The following is a 22,446-nucleotide window of genomic DNA, read 5'->3' as shown; positions in this document are numbered from 1 at the left end:
GACATAATTTAGCTGAAGATTGCACGACCACTCTTATTGATGTCAGTGACAATTGCTTCTGTAACGCTTCTCAACCTAAGTTTCGCGACCTATTCAAGTCACCCTCGGAGTTTAGTGCAACGTGGTAAGGGATTGACATGGGTGCTTGTTCCATATCTCATGGTAACAGTGTTTTTGTAATCTAATAATGTCGTGTATAAAGGGTTATAAAAGACTTCGTTCCCTTGCACAACTTATACTTGTATGTCCTTCCATTCAGGAGTGGAGCCATTTCCGGGGAGTAAATAAATCACAAGTGGAAATGATGAAACAATACTTCAATGTAATTTATCTCGCACATGTAGAGATCACTTGTAATATTCGCTTAGGGTGCAGTGCAGTTCCAACTGTATTTCATTGTATATTTTCCGTTCGGGCAAGCATTAAGGAAGGCATTTTCACACTCCACAGGTGGAAAAGTACATTCTGGAAGTCCTCCTCGTATGTACATATCACACCACCATGTCCCTGCAATGAAAAGTACTTGGTCAGTGAAAATTGAAATTTTAGGCGAAGGTTGTTTCTCTACTAATTTGAAGTGTTTCTGGTGATTATCCGGGTATGCACGTTTCTCGTCGAACGGACGACGATGGATCAGTCACGAGGCGGACAAATCGGTATAAACACGTATTTTGACTGGCTATAAACACGTGCCGTTGACCGGCACTATTCTCTACGGAATGACAGAATCAAAAAGGAAACAAGACTGATGAATATTTACATTGAAAATAAAATTTTCCAGAGAGAGAGAAACAACTTATTGAAATAAATATCGTGCTTGGTTAGTGTGGGTTGAGCCCCTCTTCCATGGCCCCACTGGCTATTGCGGCGCGCCGGGCCTGGTCGAGGGTCGCCAATTGGCTTCCCAAGTTCAGTTTGGTGAGTCGCGCCTCCCACGACTAGATACCACGCACTGTGGGAATCATGTTGTGTGAAGCATCTTGCAGGTTGTCGGCTATTGACCAATTCTTGGGGTTCTGCAAAGCGATACCAGATGGAACAACGTGTTCGTGTAAACGGTGCAATATGTGTGCGTCGCAAACGTACGTCAGTGTGACAAACGCAGCACGACGGCAACCACGTTGAAGACGATCATCATCATCATCATCATGAGCCTATAATAATGTCCACTGCAGGACGAAGGCTTCTCCCGGCGATCTCCAATTTTGTTAACCTCCGAATTCCTGCCCCATATGTTAGCACCGGCAGAAAGATATGATTGTACACTCTTCTTTTAAACGACAGTGGTAAGCTCCTTGGCAGGAATTGGCAATGCCTGTCGTATGCACTCCACCCCGTTTTTATTCTTACGTAAATTTCCATCTCATGATCAGGGCCCTTGTAATTAGTTTACCTAGATAAACGTAGTCCTTTACAGACTCTAGAGGCCGACTGGCGAACTTGATATCTTGTTTCCTTGTCAGGCTATTGAACATTAGCTTTGTTTTCTGCATATTAATCTTCAACCCCACTTTTACACTGAAGCTGATCGTATGGCAGCAAATGCATAAATTCTACGCCAGTCTTCAACAAGAACTGAGGACATGGCAATTTTGGGTTGTAAATAAGTTGACGATCGTAATTGAGAATCTCGGCTTGTGACGTCATCAGTTACTATGTGTTGTACATTCGTAGGTGCCTATGGCTATGCCAAATGAGGTATGTTAAAACGGCAATAGTCTTGGCATTCTGGAGAAAAAATGGTCAGGCGTGACTAACATGGGCGATCATGAAGTCGGTACAACGTCGCAGTTTCTACGGAGCGTAAGCTGCTATGAGGAAAATACTTAGGAAAGTAGGCCTGTGCTGCGGCTAAGCATGAACAACTAGGCTAGTTGGTTGTCATTAGCATTATGAAACATCGTCCCAGCGCACAAATAAATGTGCACGAGAACAGAAAGACAACGCGAATGCCGGCCTTCAACTGCATTTTAACCACGGAAAACAGGGCTTTATGTACACAGGGGGTGGGGGGGGGGGGCACTGCTAGCGCACCGGACCTCCCAACGATATTGTCTTGGTCCAGGCCACAGTCATCGGAGATGTCGAAAGCCAAAGAAACGCAAAACATTTCACATCACTCATGATGTACAATCATGTACATCACCCGCCCTACGTAGCTGATTCGACCCACACATTTGCCTTGAGATAATCAAGTTATTTTATCCCGAGTGCAACAGAAGGAGCACTGACGCAGTAATCTTTTTCATTGGAGATAAAAAGTGCTTCAAAAATTTCCAGTCTTTTGATTGCTAAATTTCCGCAACACGTGTTCGTTCGAAAAACGCCTTGCATGCAGCCTCATGCAAGCAACGGCGAATGTGGTCGGCTAAATGACCAGCGCCACTTAGTGAAGCAGCATTTCTGCGATTCTCCAGCAAGTGTTCATTGTGACAGCGCCCGGTTTGGCAACGAGGGCTTTGGTTCCCTTTATTTTGCAGGCTGGCTTCTTCTTGGATTGGTCCCCAGCTTTTCCGGGGCTGAAAACACAACACGTGCCCCGCTCCTGGCGCCAACCTTCTTGAGGCGGTGTGAAACCTGGTGCCGCTAGCGCACTACGATAGGACGCCGTGGCGGGCGGGCGTCTTTCTCCAGCCTGTGCCTCCCACCAAATTTTACCTCGCGAATCAGGCTATCTACCACGGAGGCCACGATCTCTTCATGGAACCCACCCTTTTCTAGACGCCTTAGCTGGGCGTCAACGCTATCACGAACTTGATGCTCGCAGGACAGGGCTAGAGCAGAGCGGATGCAGTTTTATTGCGATAGCAATAGTACGGACACTCCAAGCGGATTTCTGCCGTTGGCGTCGCCATCGCCGTCGCCGTGAGCTTCCGTATAGAGTCCAAGGGCTATAATATCGTCTCCGCGCACTGTTTGCTATATGTGCCGGTGAAAGCACGCGAGGGACGCTAGCTTTCACGGCAGGGGCGTAGCCAGGGGGGGGGTGTTCAAACCTCCCCCCCCCCCCACACTTCCCAACCTTGCTTTTCGTCGCTTCGCGCTGACATAATTCAGGAAACCGGTGCTACTACCACAATTTCATTCCTGGGCGCTTTCGTTTGGGTTTGTAATTTACAGCGAATCATGTCTGCATGTGGCAAAAACTGTCACGGTGTTTGTCAAGGCTTTGACACTCTGTGACGTTTTGGGCAAGAATGCGGCGGCCGCATTCTGAAGCAACAAATGTGCAACAAATGAAGCAAAAATTGCGGCAGCCGCATTTTAGATTATTTTTTTCGCCATGGCAAAGCGGAAACGCGGCAGAAAGTCGTTCTGCTTCACTGGAAGCTACACTAGCATGTAAACAACCGGTTGTAAAATTGAACATGGTACCAGAAGTGTAGGCTGTAATGCTGATCGACGCGATCAAGAACCAGCCCTTGCTCTACGACAAGAGTAGCACTAAAACGCACTGTCAGCAATACTCGCGATAGTATTCAACGTCGCGCGGCCGGAGGGGCGGCAACGAAGCCTTGGCGTGACCCAACTTCTCGCGCTTTTGCAAAGCCAGGCGAACCCACCACCGCCGTTTCCGAGGTGTCCGCGTCTTCCGTTTATTCATTGACCATTTCTAGAAAACAAGTAGGTAGAAGTATAAAAGCCATTTCTTCTTCCACTTCCATGGCAGACAATAGTTAGGCAGATTCTTCGTTGGCGCTCCATAATTCTCCTCGCACGTGTACGGTATGTTGCAGAAGTCGCGGGGTGCTTTTCTCGTCGCGACGATAGATTGGGAGCGTAGGTCTCACGTAGGACGCGCAGGCTTTGGCGAGCCCCAACACAAGGGCCAGCCCGGGTTTTAGCTGTGGTGTTCCCATTGCCCCTTTGGTGTCCTGGAGGCGCTGACAATACGAAATGATGAAATGTTATTACAACTTGTAAATAAAAGCTATTAAAGAAATATTATCACGCCTAGGCACCAACCTGTGACTCAGTGCTACCACGCCCGTGTGCGGAGAATTACGGAACGCCAACGAGGAATTTACCAAAGGTCGCAGATGACACGCGAAGTTGCGTAAAATGATCACTTTTGATGACGGTACGTGGGTCAAAGAATGAACATACCGCTCGAAATAATGCGATAATGAGCGCCACCACGCCGACAAACGTACGCAGACTAGATGGATCTGGACGAAAACGGCAGCGGCGGCCGCGGCGGTAGCAAAACAAATGTGAACAACTTGGACAGGCGCGGAAAAAAATTTTCCGCTCGCTTTGGCCTTTCCGCCCGCTTGCCGCTTCCCAAGTGTGAACGTAGGCTTAGTCTGCGCGAGAAACGTCTCTTATTTGCGATAGCGCCCCTACGGAAGGCTGGTAATTACTGCTGTGTTGTTGAATCCCAAACCAGCAATTACGGAAGGCTGGTAGTTGCTGTTTTGTTGTGGAATCCCAAACCAGCAATGTACACACGAAGGGGTTGATGACAGCAGTGAAATTCCACCGACTCGCAATAGAATGCACGAAACAGACAGCCGACAAGCATTAATTACTGCTGCGCGCAGTACAGCGTAAGTAAACTCTTGTTGCAGGCGCTGACAGTTCTCGTCGGAGTTCACCCGTCCTGATAAATTGATTATGTGCACTATGCACTGAACAATACCGGAGTTCATTCCTGCATCACTAGTACACCAATCAGTCGAGATTCTGTGAGGTACAAGGCCGCTTCCTGTTTGCACCGGCGTAAGTGAAGCAGAAATGAGTTGCACGCACTACTTAAAATGCGTACACATGTCATATCTATGCTGTGCGGTGAAATATTCTGTACAATTCTGAATCTGTTGACGTAAAGGCAAATGACGGCTGCACGCTTGCACTCAGCGGAAGACACAGCGGCCCATGCATTTGCCGCAAGAAATGCAACCCTCTCGTATGAGGGAGCAGGGCGACGAAAGCTTCGGAAAAAAAATCCTTACGCGTTTTTGCGCGTATTTAAGTTTTCCTAGCGCAAAGACGCAGCGAACAAGCTATAGCCATGGAAGTAGGTATAGCCTGGTCACACGTGCATTTTCACGCGTATAGCCGTCCTTGACTTGTGAAACGCACTTCGGCCCGACGAGGACGACGCCATCTACGCTTAACTGAAATTAACAATTAATGAGTTCTTCTCCGATCGCACGGGTCGTCTCAATGATGCGTTTTCGAAGACTGGTGCATTCAGTGGCGCGATGAGAGACCGTTGCTCCAAACACCCACTGTACCTGTCGTACTTGCTCTATTTACTGAGCTTACTTTAGTTTTTACTGCATTTCTGCACAAGGACACGCACACGCGAGGGGGGGGGGGGGGCGGTCCCATGTCTTTGATATACATGTATAGAGTCTGCTTAAACTACCGATATTTATTATCGATCACGTGACCTAGAGAAAAGCGAAAGCTTGCCCCCCCCCCCCTCCCCCGAAAAAAATTTCTGGCAACGCCCCTGTTTCACAGGGAGCGAACGCATGGCGGAGCGCAAGCACGGCGTCTTCCGCGATACGAAAGGCCGCGAGGGGATGGGAGGGAGGGGAGGCGACATTTAGTTGTTTATAAAAGACTTTGCGAAGCGACAAGGTGGTAAAGACTTCCGACGCTGCTCGACGAGTGTCCCGTTCTGAGGCCGTATTCTGTAACGCTTCGGTTTTCCAAGGATTCGGTTTGGCGGTGGCGTCACATTCGGGCGGTCCTTTGACGTAATGAACACGTGTGGAAGGACAGACGCCAATCGGCGCGCAGTTTTTTTTTTGTGGGAGTGAACGTCACAAACCGAGGGAAAATATAGCAAATTACGTACGCTTCGTGGTAAATAAAAAATATTTTGTTGATGGTATTGATGAGGTTTACATTTTTCATTATGAAACGTGTGTGAGTTGTACTGGCGGCGAGCGACTTAGCAAATTTTGTTTACTTCAGTTAACCCATTTATGCCGCTAGGTGGGACGTCGTACGCTAACTTGTCGTTCCGCTGCTCCCAGAAGTTTTGAGCCACCGGAGAAGCCATTTTCGTCGTGGTTTAACTAAGAGCTTTGTGCCCCCGTTTTTTTTTGTTTGCTGCGTGCTAGCGACTATAAGAGTACCTCGAAACGAACTGCGTGTTCGCCGTATACTACGTAGTGTTGACGGAGTGAGGGTTTTTCTTCCGCCGTTCGTGTGGCCTTTGAAGCGGGTTGAAGCGGAATGTCCTCGCACAAAGGCAGCCGCCTCGGACCAGGTGTGTCTGCTGGCCAGCGAGAGATATTGGTGGAGTTCATGGAACGTCACCCCTACCTCGTCAAACCGTCGTGTGCTCTGAACCCGGAGCTCACGGCAGCGCGCAAACAAGAGTTGTGGAAGCAACTCGTCTTGCTCCTGAACAATGAAGGCCCAGCCGTGAAAACTGTGTACCAGTGGCGCGCCTTCTGGAACAAGGAGACGCACGACGCCCGCCACGACGCCGCTGTTCACGCCGCAGAGCACAGGTGAGGTCGGGTAATGTGGTCAGCAGTGAATGCGCTAACGACTTTTCTTGCAGGGGCACTGGGGATGGCAAGTTGCCTGGACTGCGCGGGCGTATCATTTCGCTGGTAGGGGTAGCCAGTGCAATTGGAGTATGCCCCAATTTTTTCGAAGACGCCGAAGAGGTAGGTAATGTGTTGCATTTGTTTCGGACCTTTTACCCAGTAAATTCCGTACAGTTCGCGAGATGCCGCATAGAATTGCACCGGAGGCGTTGTAATCACTTAATTCAGGGGTGCAATGCACGTTTTCGCCATCAAGCAGTGTGTTCATTGCGAGTGATATTAGTTTTAGTTATGATTTTTAAAGATTTTGATATTGTTGTATAAGCGAGAACGCGCTTTCACTATTGTAGCAATGACATTGAACGCGCTTTCCCTAGGCGACATCAGACAGCTCATGAAAACAGTGAGAAGTTATAATTATCGGTGCGGCGAAAAGCTGTGTACCAGGCAGCCAAAGGAGCTTTAGTAAAGCCAACATTTTCAGCCATAATAAATGCGTTTTAATGCTTTTTTTCCCCCAATGAGAAGTAAACAATGCTATCTGCACAGGTCAGCGAAGAGCCAAGAACTGCCGAGAGCCAGCCCAGCGGTAGTGTGTCCGTTGGTGAACAACCGGGTACGAGTGGGATTCAATGTAAAATAATTTGTTAAGAGAATTTAGTATAATTAACTAGCCTGACAATGGTTGTACAAGTTTGTACTTGATGCTGAGCGCTCATTTTGATGTCCTTATGTCGCAATGTCTTTTCGTTCTTCCTAGCACGCCTGCAGCAGCAGCCTCAGCAGCCCGTGAAGCGACCCGCGCCTTCGGAAGGCGAAGATGGCGGTAGTAGGAAACGTGAGTGAAACCTCTATCTGTGCATAATTTATGGCACACTTAATTGGTGCGTCTAGCCTGCATTACAATACCATCTCCATTTAAAAGTCACCATGCTGATGACACTTGTGTACAATATGTGCAGCTCAGTACTGATGAGACAGGAATGCAAATGTTGCCAATTTATACCACGGCAAATTGTATTTGTGATTAGTACAAATAGTAGAAATTTACTGAAATAATTTTAAAATTATGCGTTTAACCATGCCACCCCAGATGTGATCCGTCCCATGCGGCAGGCAGCGATAGCAGCAGGATTCGAAAGTGAAGGGATGGGGAGGCGTAATATGGAAGTGCAGTGTGAGGGTTTCATACACCGTCTTCGTTCTTTTATTTTCGCACAGCTTGGAACATGTCGGATTCTATCTTAGTTATGGGGCTCTTTAATGCTTTGTTTAAACATGTACAGTCTGTTTCACACTAAGGGGAAAACTCGGAGCGCCTTGAAAGGTGCTCTGAGTTTTCCTTTACGTGTGAAACAGACTATGTTCCTTCTTATGTGGACATTGAATGCACATTCCTTCTTAAGAGGTGCTGACACTGCTAGCAGGATTTCTTTAAATGAGGATGGGCCTCATGGAAGGTAGATACACGAGCGAAAAAGTAAATGGTTTTGGCAACGCGACACCATTTTTTACTGTACAGTTTGGTGGCGTCACCGCAAACAATTTTTACAGGCCCACGGCACGGTGTCCCAAGCAGAAGCAGGTCCCCCAGAATGGATGAGGTGGTGGCAGATCTATCTGCGAGTTACGGTCATTCAGTTGACCTGTATGACCAGAACCTAACTGCAAGAACAATTTCTAATATGTGTTGCCACACTGATCACCTTATGTAGAGAGATAAAAGTGCGAACATTCTTTGCATTTGAACTGCTGATACACATTCCAAAATGCGCAGCATTGTGTTATTGCAGTGATTGTTCCACTTAACAATGGTGTCAAAATTCAGTAACACCTTTGGCAACAATGTAACAATAATGCTTTATTCATTTCATATAACTTTCTTATAACGGTTCCACTGTGGATATGACTTTAATGCCCACAGCTACACTGAAAAAAAACCTTATTTTAACTTTTTATTGCAGAGAGGGCGACTATGTTGTGTAGCAATGATCACGCGCGAATGTATGCACTAGACCATTGCACTGCAGCCTTGTATATTACATCCAGGGGAAACAAATTATGCACGTAGACCCGTTAGCATCTGTATACATACCACACGGTCGATGAAAGCAACTACAATTTCTCCCTAATTAACCTGCATAACCTAACAAGGAGGAAATGGGCTGTGTCACGGAATCCCTGGTCTGTACAGTTTTGCTCGTGGGTGTACGTCGTGGGAAACCTTGATCTTAGAACATTGAAAGTAAATGTAATGGCCCTGTTCAAAACAAAAATTGCATTGCGCAAATGTGTGTCCACATTACATGAACGCTTAAACGTTGAGGCAAGCCTTTGTCTAACTACGCATATCTTTGAGCACTTTTTTGTTAAGCTTTGCATGGTATTGCTATTGTGTAGCTGCACATGGGTACATGTGATGTGTACTTCAGTGAAGAAAACGTTAAAATTTATTCGTGAGGCTTTTGTTTCAAAATATTGTAACTCTTTGCACCTTTTACACTAAAGGTTCTGCAGGACCTCGCGACTGGTGTCCGGGCGCTCACCGATGCTATAGCTCAGCAGGCTGCTGACATCGCTCAGGTGGGAGACACCTTGCTCCGCCAAACTCTGGCCCTGGAACGCCTGGCTACTGCTGCAGAGCGTCAAGTGCAGCAGAATCACATGATGCCGCAGGAACTCCGCACCTTGACTAGGATGGCCCCAGCATTGTTAGTACTGTTGCATCAGTCGCTTGGAAATGTGGTCAGCAGTCAGCGAAATGCGCCATAAATATGTAAAGCCAAATGGCTTTCTTCGCTTGTACCATTGTCTTAGTACCATTGGCATGTACTGTGCCGAGCAGTTTTTTGTTCCTAAAGGAAACTTGTTTTCATCTAGTCTTGACAGTGTGTGCAAGCGAAGCTGCATTGTTTTGTTGGCCGAGAACATGTGCCGCACACAGTAAGGGGGTCACAAAGGTTTAAACTCGCAATGACGACGTGTAGGGATTACTGCTGCTGCGGTATCCTACCTCATGTTTTACATCTGACTGTGATAAGACTTCAGTATCTATGGCTGCAGTATCCCACTGCATGCTTCATACTCAACTGTGATGCGACGTGGACATGTATTGCTGCGGTATCCTACCTCATGTTTTACATCTGACTGTGATAAGACTTCAGTATCTATTGCTGCAGTATCCCACTGCATGCTTCACACTCAACTGTGATGCGACGTGGACATGTATTGCTGCGGTATCCTACCTCATGTTTTACATCTGACTGTGATAAGACTTCAGTATCTATTGCTGCAGTATCCCACTGCATGCTTCATACTCAACTGTGAAACGACTTCAATATCTCTTGCCGAGGTATCCTACGACATGATGCATACTCGACTGTGATGTGGATTTATAGCTTTACTAACTCTTAATACTAGGGTGGTTCATGTGGGAGTATAATGTATTCAGTCCATGACCTGTGCTGTGGTTGCAACAGAGCAAATTTATTTGTAATACATCAGTCTTATGCCCATTACATGTACAATAAAGAAGCAATAAAGTTTACAGAACAACATTCCATGCTCTTCAATATATTTTCACAATGCTCAATCTTTTTCAGTGTACTTCAGACACATCGAAAGTACAGCAGTGGCCCCCACCTACGGTAGCACGGTGGTCAGTGACCACATAACCAAACAAGCCAGTTGAGGACAGTTATGCAAATGAGTTAGGTTCGCAATTCACTGGGAGAACTTGTTGCATATTGCGAGTGGGCAGAGCCTGCCAAACGGGAACCAGTTATTAAAGCGACGGTTCCTTCAACTTTCCTGCCAGTGCTGCTGGCTGTGTTGCCTTGATTCTGTGGGTAGTGGTGCATGGACCATTCTTAGTTGGTGGAGCCATTCGTCTGGTTAATTCCAAATACGAGACTCTTGCTGCCTATTAAATAGGTGTGGTGTTACCGGCACCTTGCAACCTTCTTAGACAAGCCGCCCCAAGCTGCATGAAACAGTACTAATAGGTATGTGATGCCCTTAGATGTCCGGGGACACATACGCGTCTTCATCCAACTGAAAAGATGGGGTAACCCGTGGAACTTCTTTCGTGATTGGCAAACGGTCTTCCAATTGATCCCATTAAACGAAGTATTCCCAGTAAGCGAGAGTCATAAGCTCGCGTTGATTACGTTCCTGCCCTTCGTAGACACCGCACGTCACTACTGCCAACTGAATGATTTAGTGAGGTCTTTGGAGCGATGTCTGTTGTCAAGATGAGCAAACACTTCATTTACAGGACAGCACTGCTTTCGTTTTGCCCTTACTTGGATTAGACTGGAAAAACTTTATTTAGGTCCTGCAGGACGCGCTTAGGTCATTTCTGCATTGTCTTGTCGTGACGGTCTCTCGTAGTGATTCCACTGTCGTCATGCCCACGACTTTGAGAAAGTCAGCTATGCACAAACATTCACCGAGTCATCTTGCTACCACTGCCACGTTTGCATCGTTGTCAATGAATCACCGTCGTGCCTTCTCCGCGGTACTGTTCATTTCGTCGTAGTGATTTTACTGTCTGTCATGCCTTCGCCTTTATTCAATCATCGTCACGCAGTCACCTTCATGCCATAAGGGTTGTTCCGTCGTTGTGACACATGGCATGTGCTAGATCGAGTGCGTCAAGTTTATGTTGAGCGAGGCAGTTCCAAGGAAAAATGTCTCCAACTCTGCCATGTAACCTCTATTTGCAAAATGTTGCCTGCATGGATAGTGTTCTTCGCTAACATCAATGCAAGCGGCACCATCTACAAGACCTAAAGAGATTGTCGAAGCACATTGAATTTCGCAGACTTTCCATTATTCTCCAGTGGCATACGTTGTCAATGAATGTTTGCGAAAAGGCTAACACAAAGCCTAGAAAACTCGGGGGAATATTATTGCTAAATGGCACACACCCCGTTGGAGACGTGAACATTATGTGCATTCATGTTTGCCGCCGCCTCATTTGCCGGCGCATCCGTCTTCGCACGCTCTGCAAATATGCAATGTGAAGATTGCGAGGCAACCTGAACATGTTAATTATTGCAGAGCGAGCCTGCTTGGCGCTCTCGAACAAAGCGCGTGGAGGCGGCACTACTTGTGCCAAGGGCAGCGATGGGGCCAGTGGTGGCTGCACTTGTCTTGTTGCTGCATCACTCGTACAGCTTGTGTCGTCATCTTCAGGATCATCTGGCTGCGGATCCCCTGCCTGGAGACAGAGGTTGTGAAGCGCAGCACACGCCGCCACAATGGTGGCTGCTTTGCGGGGTGAGTAGTGCAGCGTACGGTACCTCTGCAGGCACCTAAAACGGCTTTTTAGTGTAGCGCCATTGTAGCTTCATTGTAGCGCCCCTCTGCTGTCAGCCGTGTCGGGTGTCCGGGCACAGGAGTGAGAAGCCAGGGCTCCAGAGGGTACCCCGAATCTCCTGCATTTACAAAAAATGTTTTCAGATGTCAATGATTCATTGTGCGAAATTTTGATAGGAACCGCTGCAAACAGAAAAAAATGTATTGCAGCACAGAAATGCCTGGCTGATGCAGGGTATAAATGAAAGGTAAACAAACGCATTGCTAACTAATAGTGTGTCTTCCGCATGGCATAAAGTTCCTATTTGTAGATTAATATAAAAAATCCTGTTCGTATTGAACCTACACAACACATAAGGGAAATGTGCACTATCATTGCTACACTTACCAAGCAAGAACTCCTCGTAATTCAGGAGGCCACACGTCAGGCGGCGGCGCAATGCTGAGTGCCTCCAGACGAAGGAATCGTGGCATGATCCTGGCATGCGAGGGTCTATGGCCACGATCCTTAGGTCCGCATCACACACCTGCGAGAGGGAGTCAAATGGTCTCTTCAGCGTTCACCTTCTGTTGCTCATTGCTTAAGGATGATAACACGTATAAACAGAGTGCTTTACCGAACGCTGCTTGCACGGATATGTGCATTTCAAAGTAAATGCCGAAATACACTAGTGATCAGATATGCTAGCCTGTGTGGAATTCCTACGCATTCGTAAAGATACGCTGAAGCATGTATCCATCATTTACACATTAACGTGCACAAGCCGCATCACATGCCACTTCACTATGTAGTTACTGATACCACACAGGCTACACACTGCTACCACGGAAGCTACACAGCTACTCGTCAGGAATTGACGTCCGTACACGACCATAAACGCAATATTTAGATAGCATTGACCGTAATATCAGCAACATTTGAACCGCAAAAAAGTTCGGGTATGCTACATTTCTAGTTATGCGACAGGGCGTTATTTTCCCCGCGCCTTTTTTCAAGCCTAAGAAACATCGTTCGTCTCGCCCCATCCATGGGGACTCGACACCACGCAACTAATTTCGCGTCACAGGTGCTCTTTGTATACTTTAAATGGACCCGCTAACGATTCAGACCAAGGACTGTGTTTGAAATTGTTTACTTACCACCATGCAATTCAAGGCGTAAAATCCCTTGCGACTCCAGTACGCCTCGGTTTCCGCGGGGCTCATTTTTCACGGCCGGACGATGGCAATCAGTGTTCCGTCAACACAGCCGACGACCCCAGGGAGCTTGCCACGTTCAAGGAAGCGTTGCTTGACCGCCACCTTTTCTGTGGCCGTGGGAAACTTCACCCATCCCTTTGCTTTGCCGACTGTTGCTATGGCTTCAGCAACGGAAAAAATTATGCGGCTAACTGAGGGCTGGGACAGGGCGACAGTTTCCTCGTTGGCCACGGACTGCTGGAAACTTCCAGTCGCAAAAAAACGCAACGCACAGAGCACTTTTGTCACAGTGTCAATGCCACTAGCGCGTTGCGGCCCCAACACACACTCAAGTTCCTCGCACAGGCGGAGCACTGTCCCTTTCGAGAGTCGGAATTGTCGCCTGAATTCCTCGTCCGTCATCTCAAAGGCCTCTTGTCGGTGTCGACGTCGTCGCTGTCTCTCACACAGGCTCGCTAAAAGCGCGAGAACAGGCGCCACAGACACCGGACACGCTGCCATTTTGCTCCGAGTGCCGCGATCTCGCCCGTGCACACGGCACGCACAGGCTCTGCACACGGCACAGCGCGCTTCGGATCAGACCGAAGCAGCGCGCGCGGCTTCGCTTCGTAGCAGACGACAAATTCGGTTTCCGCGTGATTGACATGTGCGTGACGTCGCCAAAAAATGCGTTCGCGCCCTGAGGCGATGGCGTCACCCAGGCGGCGACCAATCGCTGCACGCAAACCGAAGCCTTCGAAAACCGAAGCGTTACAGAATACGGCCCCTGATCTCGTCGAAAACCGCCGAGCCGCCGCCAGAGGCACCGGCAACAGTCACCAACGCAGCGTAGCTTCGGTGCGAACGCGGGCAAAACGCCGACTGCGTCGACAACAGTTCTACACTTTGCCGGTGCTGCTAAATGTCCAAGTTTACACAGCTGAGAAAACTACTATCCTTACTACGTGTAGGTCTCTATTAATTTGCACTCGCAATTGATGCTTCGCCTTGCGGGTGAAACTGCGACATTTTTTTGCTATAGCTCTTTTCACGAGGCTGGAATGGGCTGATTGATAATTAAAAATTCGTTCTTTCGACAATGGCTTGCAATGCCAGAAAATGCACGCTCCGTGAAAAATAAGACCCACATCGAGGTACTGGGTGCGACCATCCTGCGGCAGTTCGCGCGTGAACTTCATTCCAAAGGCGTTGCTAGCAAAAATATCAAGAATGTTGATCACGCCATTACATCTATCCTGAGCCTCAGTCACAGTAATTACCACGAGGTAATCGTCTACGTATCCAAAAACTTTCTGCACGCCTGCGTTGCAAAGGGACGCTTGAATGCACTTGACAATACTGCATAAGAAAGTATCACTTAAAGGCAAAAGCCGATGCACGCTCCTTCTTTTTGGATAAAATAGCTATCATTAAAAGTGATAATGGTGCATGAGAGATAAAAAATAATAGCTCTTAAAAATTGTCGATTAATAAATCAGACGTGTTTTCAAAGGCCACTGGCCCCACTTCTTCAATATGATTTCTAACCGGGTCTTCTAATAATTGTTTGACTGTAAATGGGACTTCCAAAAAGTTATTGCTTTCATTTGGTTTTCGACGCCTCCGATGATTGTGGCCTGGACCAAGGAAATACCTTCTGCGGTGCGGTGCACCAGCAGCGCCCCCTCGCCCCTGTGCACATAAAGCCCTGTTTTCCTGCGAATAAAATTCAGTGGAAGCCCGGCATTCATGTTGTCTCTGTGTTCTCGTCCGTGTTTAATTGTGGAACAATGATTCATAATTGAAATTTGGACTCTAGCTAAAGCAATGAATTTTACGGTCATTTGACATCAACCGAGAAGTGCACCGAGCAGGCCGCGAAGGCGCTTTTGTGCGTGTCGGGATACGTTTTAGTGAAAGTGTAGCAACACCGGCCGGGCGTCGATTCGCGGCGCGCGCTGTAGCTTTTTTAGGCGGGCCTCAGGCAACCAGGAAGTAGGATTAAGTATTGAACGTAGCGAAACACCAGTAAAGGGCAAAATTAGACGACCAGGAGTCAGGAAAAGACGCAGAAATGATAAGAATGGAGAAGGTAAAATTTGGTACATTAACATGCAGGGTGGTCGCAAGCAGGAAAAATGGGTGGAAATTCAAACGCAGCTGAATGATGAAGCGATTAGCGTGTACGCCTCGACCGAAAATCATCGGCGAGGTTTGCAGCAGCCGCCTGTTATTGACAATTTTATATGGCAAGGGTACAACAGAATGTCTGGGTCAAGGAAAGGCGGTGGCATAGGCGTACTAATTAGGCGAGGCCTGCAGTGTCGAAGGGTAAACGAGACATGGAAAGAGAACTTATGAATTAGCGGCACATGGCAAGGTAAAAAGACATGGCTGGGAGTAGCTTACCTATGGACAGGTTGTGATAGCAGAGAAAAAAATAAGGAATTGGTTGATTGCGTTAGAAGCGATATTAATGAGTTCAGTAAATCGGGCCAGGTGATAATAGTGGGAGATATGAACACACGCATGGACGATTTAGACAGATATACTCATTACAACGGCTCGCTAGTGCTGGATCTGTCGGATGAACAGAACCTTATAGTAGTCAACAGGGAGAATAAGTGTCATGGACACGTAACGTGGTAATGCGGAAACAGGCAGTCATGTATCGACTACGCCTTAGTCTCAGAAATGGTCTACGAACAACTATACCAAATGATAATAGCCGAAAATGGAATAAATAGCCTGGGAAGCGATCATAGACGTTTAGCATTAAAGTATGGGCGAGATACCAACTCAGAACGTGAACCAATAGCCTCAGAGTTTTTAAAATTGAATGACGAGCAAATAATAGAGTTCGCAAAGAACACTGAGCAGAAAATTGAGGCATTTCCTACAGCAGTCAGACTGAAGCCGCGCCTCTTTATCCTGCTTTAAGCCAATAGTAATAAAAGGTTGAAATACGTAGATGGTGCGCAGAGCAGGGTGAGCACGGGAAATTTGAATTGAATCCAGCAAAACCTTCATTTCATCCCTAATGAGAGGAGTGAGAGGGGAGTGGAAGAGCGTGAGGGGAGGGAGGAGAGGATGTTACGTATCAGGGGCGGCAGAAGACTATCGTTTTTCGACGTCATTTGCAGCGAAGCAATCAGATATGCGGCCATTTTTTTAAGCTTGAATTGTTGCCGATGTTGTTGCATGACCTATCAATATATGTATATTGCCTGGAATAAACTTGTGTAGGTAGCCCAACGTTCCGCCTACATTTGCTATATGTCCTCTTCTGCTGGCGCTAAAATGCTTTTCAAGTTCGAATACTAGCACGCCTAACACACATCAGCACAGTATTGGCTTGCGTCACGGAAAAGCTGTTTGACTGCGAATAACGTGATGATGGTGCAAGTGCAGATGGTGCCCCTGGTTATACATTGCGGAATGCGGGTTGCCCTGAGTTCACACCGTACATAACGAGGTTCTTCATCGTGTTGTTTTCAAAACACAAAACCGCCTTCGACGTGCATTCTTTTTTTCTTAGACAGACTTCTGAGTTGACTAGCTGTTTACATACATGCAACATCAATCGTGTGCCGCCGACAATGATATATCACTTGCGCCATACGCGATATTACCAACACACCTCGAAGACCTACTGAAAGGCAACAGCATTCACCCCAGGTCCTGTTCTTGGTCACCATCAGTAGTTTCGGTGCGCAAGACAACGAATCAGGAAGGTTGCTGTTTCACTATTCTGCTGTGAACAAAAAAACCCCGGAAGAGATGGACTTCTGGCCTCGTTAAAAAAAGAGTTATATTCTATGCAGGACGCACAATATTTTCCCAGCTTTGATTTGCGCTTCAGGTAATGCGAGCTCATAACGACTAGCACGAAGTCGACAAGGAATAAAAAAATGCGTTTGCGAACAATTGCAAGGTATGTATCAGCAAATGGATTTATTATGATGAATGCACAAACATGAAGAGGCACGACATGGATCAGCAAAAAGGACACAAAGTCAAATGTATGTAGGAAACAGTCCGCTTTCTGCGAACAGCGCTGGAGGCAAAGGTGACCCTGAGCTAATCACCCGGAAAGAAACTGGGCAATCACTTTTCGGCGCAGCCATTCCCTGTGGAGAATGCTTAGGAACGTGGTATATAGAAGCAGAAGGGCTGATCGAACTGGTGGGAGATACTTCTGTGCACTGGCCTTGAAATACAAACAATGAGATTATTCGTTTCAGAGCTTAACAGTTTGGTGAACGATGTACCGTCATGTGCAGGATGTGTTAAAACTCCCGAAGGCAATAGTTCAGAGGAACGCCAAGCTGCTTTCTTGAGGCGTGGAAAACATCTTTCAAATATTTCAATCTTTTTGTTTCCATTTTGGACAATGCAGTTCTCAAACCTGAGTCTGTCTAGTAGAATACATCTCGGCATGATTGAAATTTGGAAGGTGCAGATCCTTCAATTATCATTGCCGGCAGTAAAAATAACTACTGGGGTATAACGTACCGAATAAGCAAATGGGCTATGGAGGACGTCGTTGTAGCTTCGGAATAGTTTAGGTCACTTCGGGTTCATTACATTTCACCAAAATTTAAATACAAGAGCATTTATTAAATTTTTATTTTAAATTGCTCCATAATCTAATCGTGCCCAACGCGGTCGGGAATCTATTTCGCGGCCACATACCTCGTAGCATATCGTTATAACCAGTGAGCTATATGCGTGCTGTAGGTGTTCTCAAGCTGATTTATTTGCAAATTGCTCGTAAAACACTATGAGTTAGCGTAACCACACTAAGACAACAGGCAATGAAGCCAAGGAAAGCATCGGGGAATTAGGTGTACTAGAAATTGGAATGTAGAAAATAATGAAGAAACGGGAATTTATAGTGGACGAAAAGATAATCCCGCTCGCGACAAGTTATCTTTTCGTCCACTTTCATTTCCCTTTTCTTCATTATTTTCTATATTTCAATTTCAACTACACCTAATTTCCCCAATGCTTTTCTTGGCTTCATTGCCTGTTGGCTTTGTGTGGTTATGATCGACAAAATCGAGCCCTTCGGTTTCCCTTCTTCTGAGTTGATTTTAAGCAGGCCTGTTACAACCTATTGTGCTTGATCGCTGCTCTGTCTACGCGTATACTACCACGCAATACTGAGGATACATTTACAGCTGTTCTATTCTTCACGTGCGCTTAGACCTTGGGAATCGATTAAACGAGTTATACATCGAGGCATTGGTAATGTACAAGAGCTGGAAATTGGGTTATGTGCGAGCTTTTATATAATTCACAAATTAAACAATTTTAAAAGAAGAGAAGAAGTTTAATGATTGGAAAATGTAAAGTTTTAAAATAGGAAAAAAGAACATTAGTTTCCGACATACAATGCCAAGGAAAGCGTACTCACGCGTTATATCTTCATCAGTCGTGACGAAAACACTGCAGTTGTACGTTTCTGGCGTAGTATAATTCAACCTGAAATGAAGTTCTGTAAAATAAAAAAAAAATGAAAACCACGCCATTGAATATTCAAAACAAGCGCCATCTATTGAGGTTGGACCTACAGTCATCTAACGTAATAACCATGGCACTGCAAACACAACTACACACGGATCATCACTGTACGTAATGTTACTGATAACCCTTTCATGGGGGACCTTTCATGGGCCATGCTCCTTTCATGGGCCAGGCTGCGGCCTACACCACCATTGCGTCTCTGCCCGCTCCTCCTCCCAATTTGCGCGACATCATTAAAGAAGAACTGGCGTTCATGACAAGTGTCACACATGCCCGGGCTCCTGCGCCTGTTTGTGCACCTTCTTACGCCGAGATTGCTTCGCGGCCTGCGGTCCCAGTTCCATCTGCACCTGCTGCCGTTGTCTGTGACCACCTGGCTTCGATGGCAGCCAAAGCCCCCCTGCAGCCATACGACTCTATCTGGCCCTTCCTGCCAAGTATGTTTCTAATGTGACATACGTGGTCATATATCTCGGTGCTGCCGCCGGCGCCAGCAAGATGAACGACGTGGGTATTCCGCCTATGAGAGAGACTAGGTGCCCAGATCTGACGCCTACGTTCCAGGACCCTATATACCCTCGTCACGTCACTCGGCCTCACCTCCGTTGTCCCTCCGTTGTCCCAAGTCGGGCCACGTAGCATGACGTCATGGATCGGAGTGAGCAGTCCCTGTGGTATCTAGGAAGCTTTGGCTAAGGGTGGCATCTGTCCAAGAAACTTCCTTCGCTCTTGATGGTGTCCGTACAATGTCGGGCAAATAAATGCACCGCTATGTTGTTCGTAAGAGCGCTATTACTGTGATTACCGTTTCTTAAACTTCACAGGCATTCATAAGGCTATCTGACTTCCCCCTTAACCGTTTGCGCCGACTATTTGAGATACTGGGTATGTCTCACTGGGTATAAATCAGGTCTTCAATGAACCTCTTTCAAGCTAACTTGACTTGTGTATGCCATTCTTCAATAAATATATTTCACTCTAACTTGGGTCATTTGGTATGTGTCAGTGGGTAGGGGCCACTAATCAAATAACCTCTTTCAGGCCACACTGGGTCCCTTCAGTGGCTATCATGGGCGCCAATTGCATCACTGGTAAGCTGGGCAGCTAAGACCTGCCGTCAGTATCCACAACAGCGTACAACAGCACCATAATCACTCAACCCCACAGCATCCACGCCCGCCCAGACATCCAGTAGCACGAAGGAACAGGTCCTTTACACTGTCATGAAAGAGCTTGGTGCACTTCGACTAGAGCTTCAAGAACTTCTAGCAAAGAAAACAATCTTTAAGCAAAAGCTTCAAATGCAGCATCCTCCCATGGCCAAGGCCGAGCGGCTGATCGGGGGAGGCTGTAGAAACAACCCAACCCACCGAAACGTAGGGCAAATGCACCAGACAGTGAGATGGATACTTCGACGCCGGCAACAAACGCGGACATCGTACAAACCATGGTAAAGGATTTTTTTATTTCTAAATACTGCGAACCATAAATCGGGCCCACGTAGAAGGGGCTACAATGTGAAAGTACCAGATACTGATACAGGTATTATAGAGTGACAAATACAATTTCCAGGCTATCATTAGAGACCGTATCAGTAACACAATATATACATTTGTCTTTAAAAGCAAACAAGAGTAGCTCCAATTTCAGCACCACGCACAACAGGGTCTTTGCGGCAAAGTCTGTTTGCCTGGTTTTGACGAGAACGATCTGAACTGTACGCCCGGCGATGACGGCGAGCTGCGGCTTGCAATGCTCTCTGCACAACAGTCTGCTGAGCCCGATGATGCGTGGTTGTAGCCGCACACGTAGCTCTACGATTCAATTCTTCAGCAGCGGTTCGTACCTTGCGAGGAGACGCCATAACGTGTTCTGAAGAGGTATCAAGAACACGTGATGCAGATCTCACATCCCTTTACTCGTGCCGCCGAACGCTGTCGTTGGTGATGAGGATGATGACGATTGTTTATTGGAATCTTCAAAACGGGCTCGTGACAAAGAGTCACCTAGCCTGCTTGAGTTAACCAGGTCCAGTTACATGCAACATGCGACTGCTATAGGCATATACATGTCGGGAACGCTGCGTTTGCAGGCGCCTTAACTAGATGGCGCCACCATACAGGCAGAGGCTCGGTATCCCGTTGTTTGCGCGCTAGGGCGCGTTTATGGGGCATTTTTCAGCTTCCTGACAGCAAGCGCTTGCCTGGCTCAGTGGTAGAGTATCTCACCCACGCGCAGCGTGCCCGAGTTGATACCGGCGGGAACCGGGTACTTTTTTGCGCATTTCCAGTGATAGCGGTTACGGACACCGGTCGCGGAGGCGGCGGACACCCTCGCAAACCAAAACGGTTATTGGAATTAGCCCATAACAGCTTACGCTGTTAATAAGAATTGCTCAATAGCAGCTACAAAATCTATTTATGCAACAATAGTGGAGGGATGCAACTTCCAGTCCTCAACAGTTCACGGGGGAAAAAAATCAAGCTCTTTGTCTTCGCAAATACAGGATCAAATGAATGTTCCCGGCTGTGACGCGTTCTTCGGCTGCTGAGGGGACTGACAGATCTCGGTAGATTGAGATTAAATGTTTCTATCAGGCATTTGTGAAGATAACTAAAACTATTAGTTTCCTTCGAGTTTCTAATTCCAGAATGTAGCTTGCTGTCATAAGCATTGAAGATGCATCGTGTTTTTATACTTGCCAAGTGTAAATCACTCTGCCTTATGGTTAGTCCACTCAAATTGCTTATTATCCTTCTTATAATAAGGATCCCAGACGATTGCAGCATATTCTGCGTTGGGTCTCACACAGGCGTTATAAGCAAGCTATTCAGCATAAACCGGAGCTCTTTGTAGCTTTCTTTTATGAAATCACCGTTTGCGCAAAGCCGACGCTTAAATTTCAGTGATGCGTTTTGAGCAATTTAATTTAGTGGAAATAATGACGCCGAGATATTATATTCACCCACCTCTTTCACCGTCTTTTGCCAAGTGACCATGAGAACACGCTGGGAAATGTATCTCTTGTTAAGCGCACAAGCACGGTTTTCTGTACATGTAATTTCGTAGCCCAACAGTAACACCAATGAAATATAGCGGTACTTGCGCAAAAAATCTAATTCTGGGGATTTACGTGCCAAAACCACGATTTGATTATGAGGCACGCCGTGTTGGGGGACTCCGGAATAATTTGCACCACCTGGGGTTCTTTAACCTGCACCTAAAGCTAAGTCAACGGGTGTTTTCGCATTTCGCCCCCATGTAAATGCGGCTGCCGTGGTCGGGGTTTGATCCCGCGACCTTGTGCGACCTTGTGCGACCTTGTGCCCAATACCATGGCCACTAAAAAACCAAGGCGGGTGGTAATTGCGTCCTGTAAAATCTTATGATCCTCCGTCAATAAGATTTGTTTCTAGATTACGCAGTCTTCCGCAAACATTCTTATGATTACTCTTTCTGGTATGATACTGTTACGGTGAAGGGAAAGAAGGAGGTGACGCGAAAGAGAGGAAGACGAAGACTCTGGCCGTTGCCTGAACGCCATATTTCTTCGCTTGTAAATATACATCCTTCTATACTCGTGGTCCTGCTTTCTTCGTGCAACATTTTGGTGGAAGGTGCGGGGTACAATCACGGAACTTCGCAGTGGACGTCATCTACCTGCCGCCACAATGGCAGATCAACCGACACAACCGACAACGCCTCCGCAGCCCACGCCAACGGTAATCCTCACTCATCTGCGGGACCCGGGGACATTTTGTGGCACGGACAACACCGACGTCGAGGACTGGCTTGTGATGTACGAACGAGTGTGCGACAACAACAGGTGGGATCCAACAATGATGCTAGCAAACCTGATGTTTTATCTGAAAGGAACTGCGAAGCAATGGTACGATAC

At 47.0% G+C, this 22,446-nt stretch overlaps 1 long non-coding RNA gene across 1 annotated transcript in view; it reads right to left on the bottom strand.

The window, feature by feature from the left end:
- Positions 1–319: 319 nt before the first annotated feature.
- Positions 320–22,446, bottom strand: part of LOC125940342 (uncharacterized) — a 68,413-nt gene continuing 46,286 nt past the window's right edge. The window contains exons 3-4 of the long non-coding RNA XR_007463560.1: positions 18,439–18,519; positions 320–507 (exon numbers count right to left, since the gene is read on the bottom strand). This is a non-coding gene — a long non-coding RNA (uncharacterized LOC125940342). The remainder of the gene's footprint in view (positions 508–18,438; positions 18,520–22,446) is intronic.

This window comes from Dermacentor silvarum, chromosome 9, assembly GCF_013339745.2.
Source record: "Dermacentor silvarum isolate Dsil-2018 chromosome 9, BIME_Dsil_1.4, whole genome shotgun sequence".
Classification (NCBI taxonomy): Eukaryota; Metazoa; Arthropoda; class Arachnida; order Ixodida; family Ixodidae; genus Dermacentor; species Dermacentor silvarum.
This window is presented reverse-complemented; position numbering and strand designations above follow the sequence as displayed.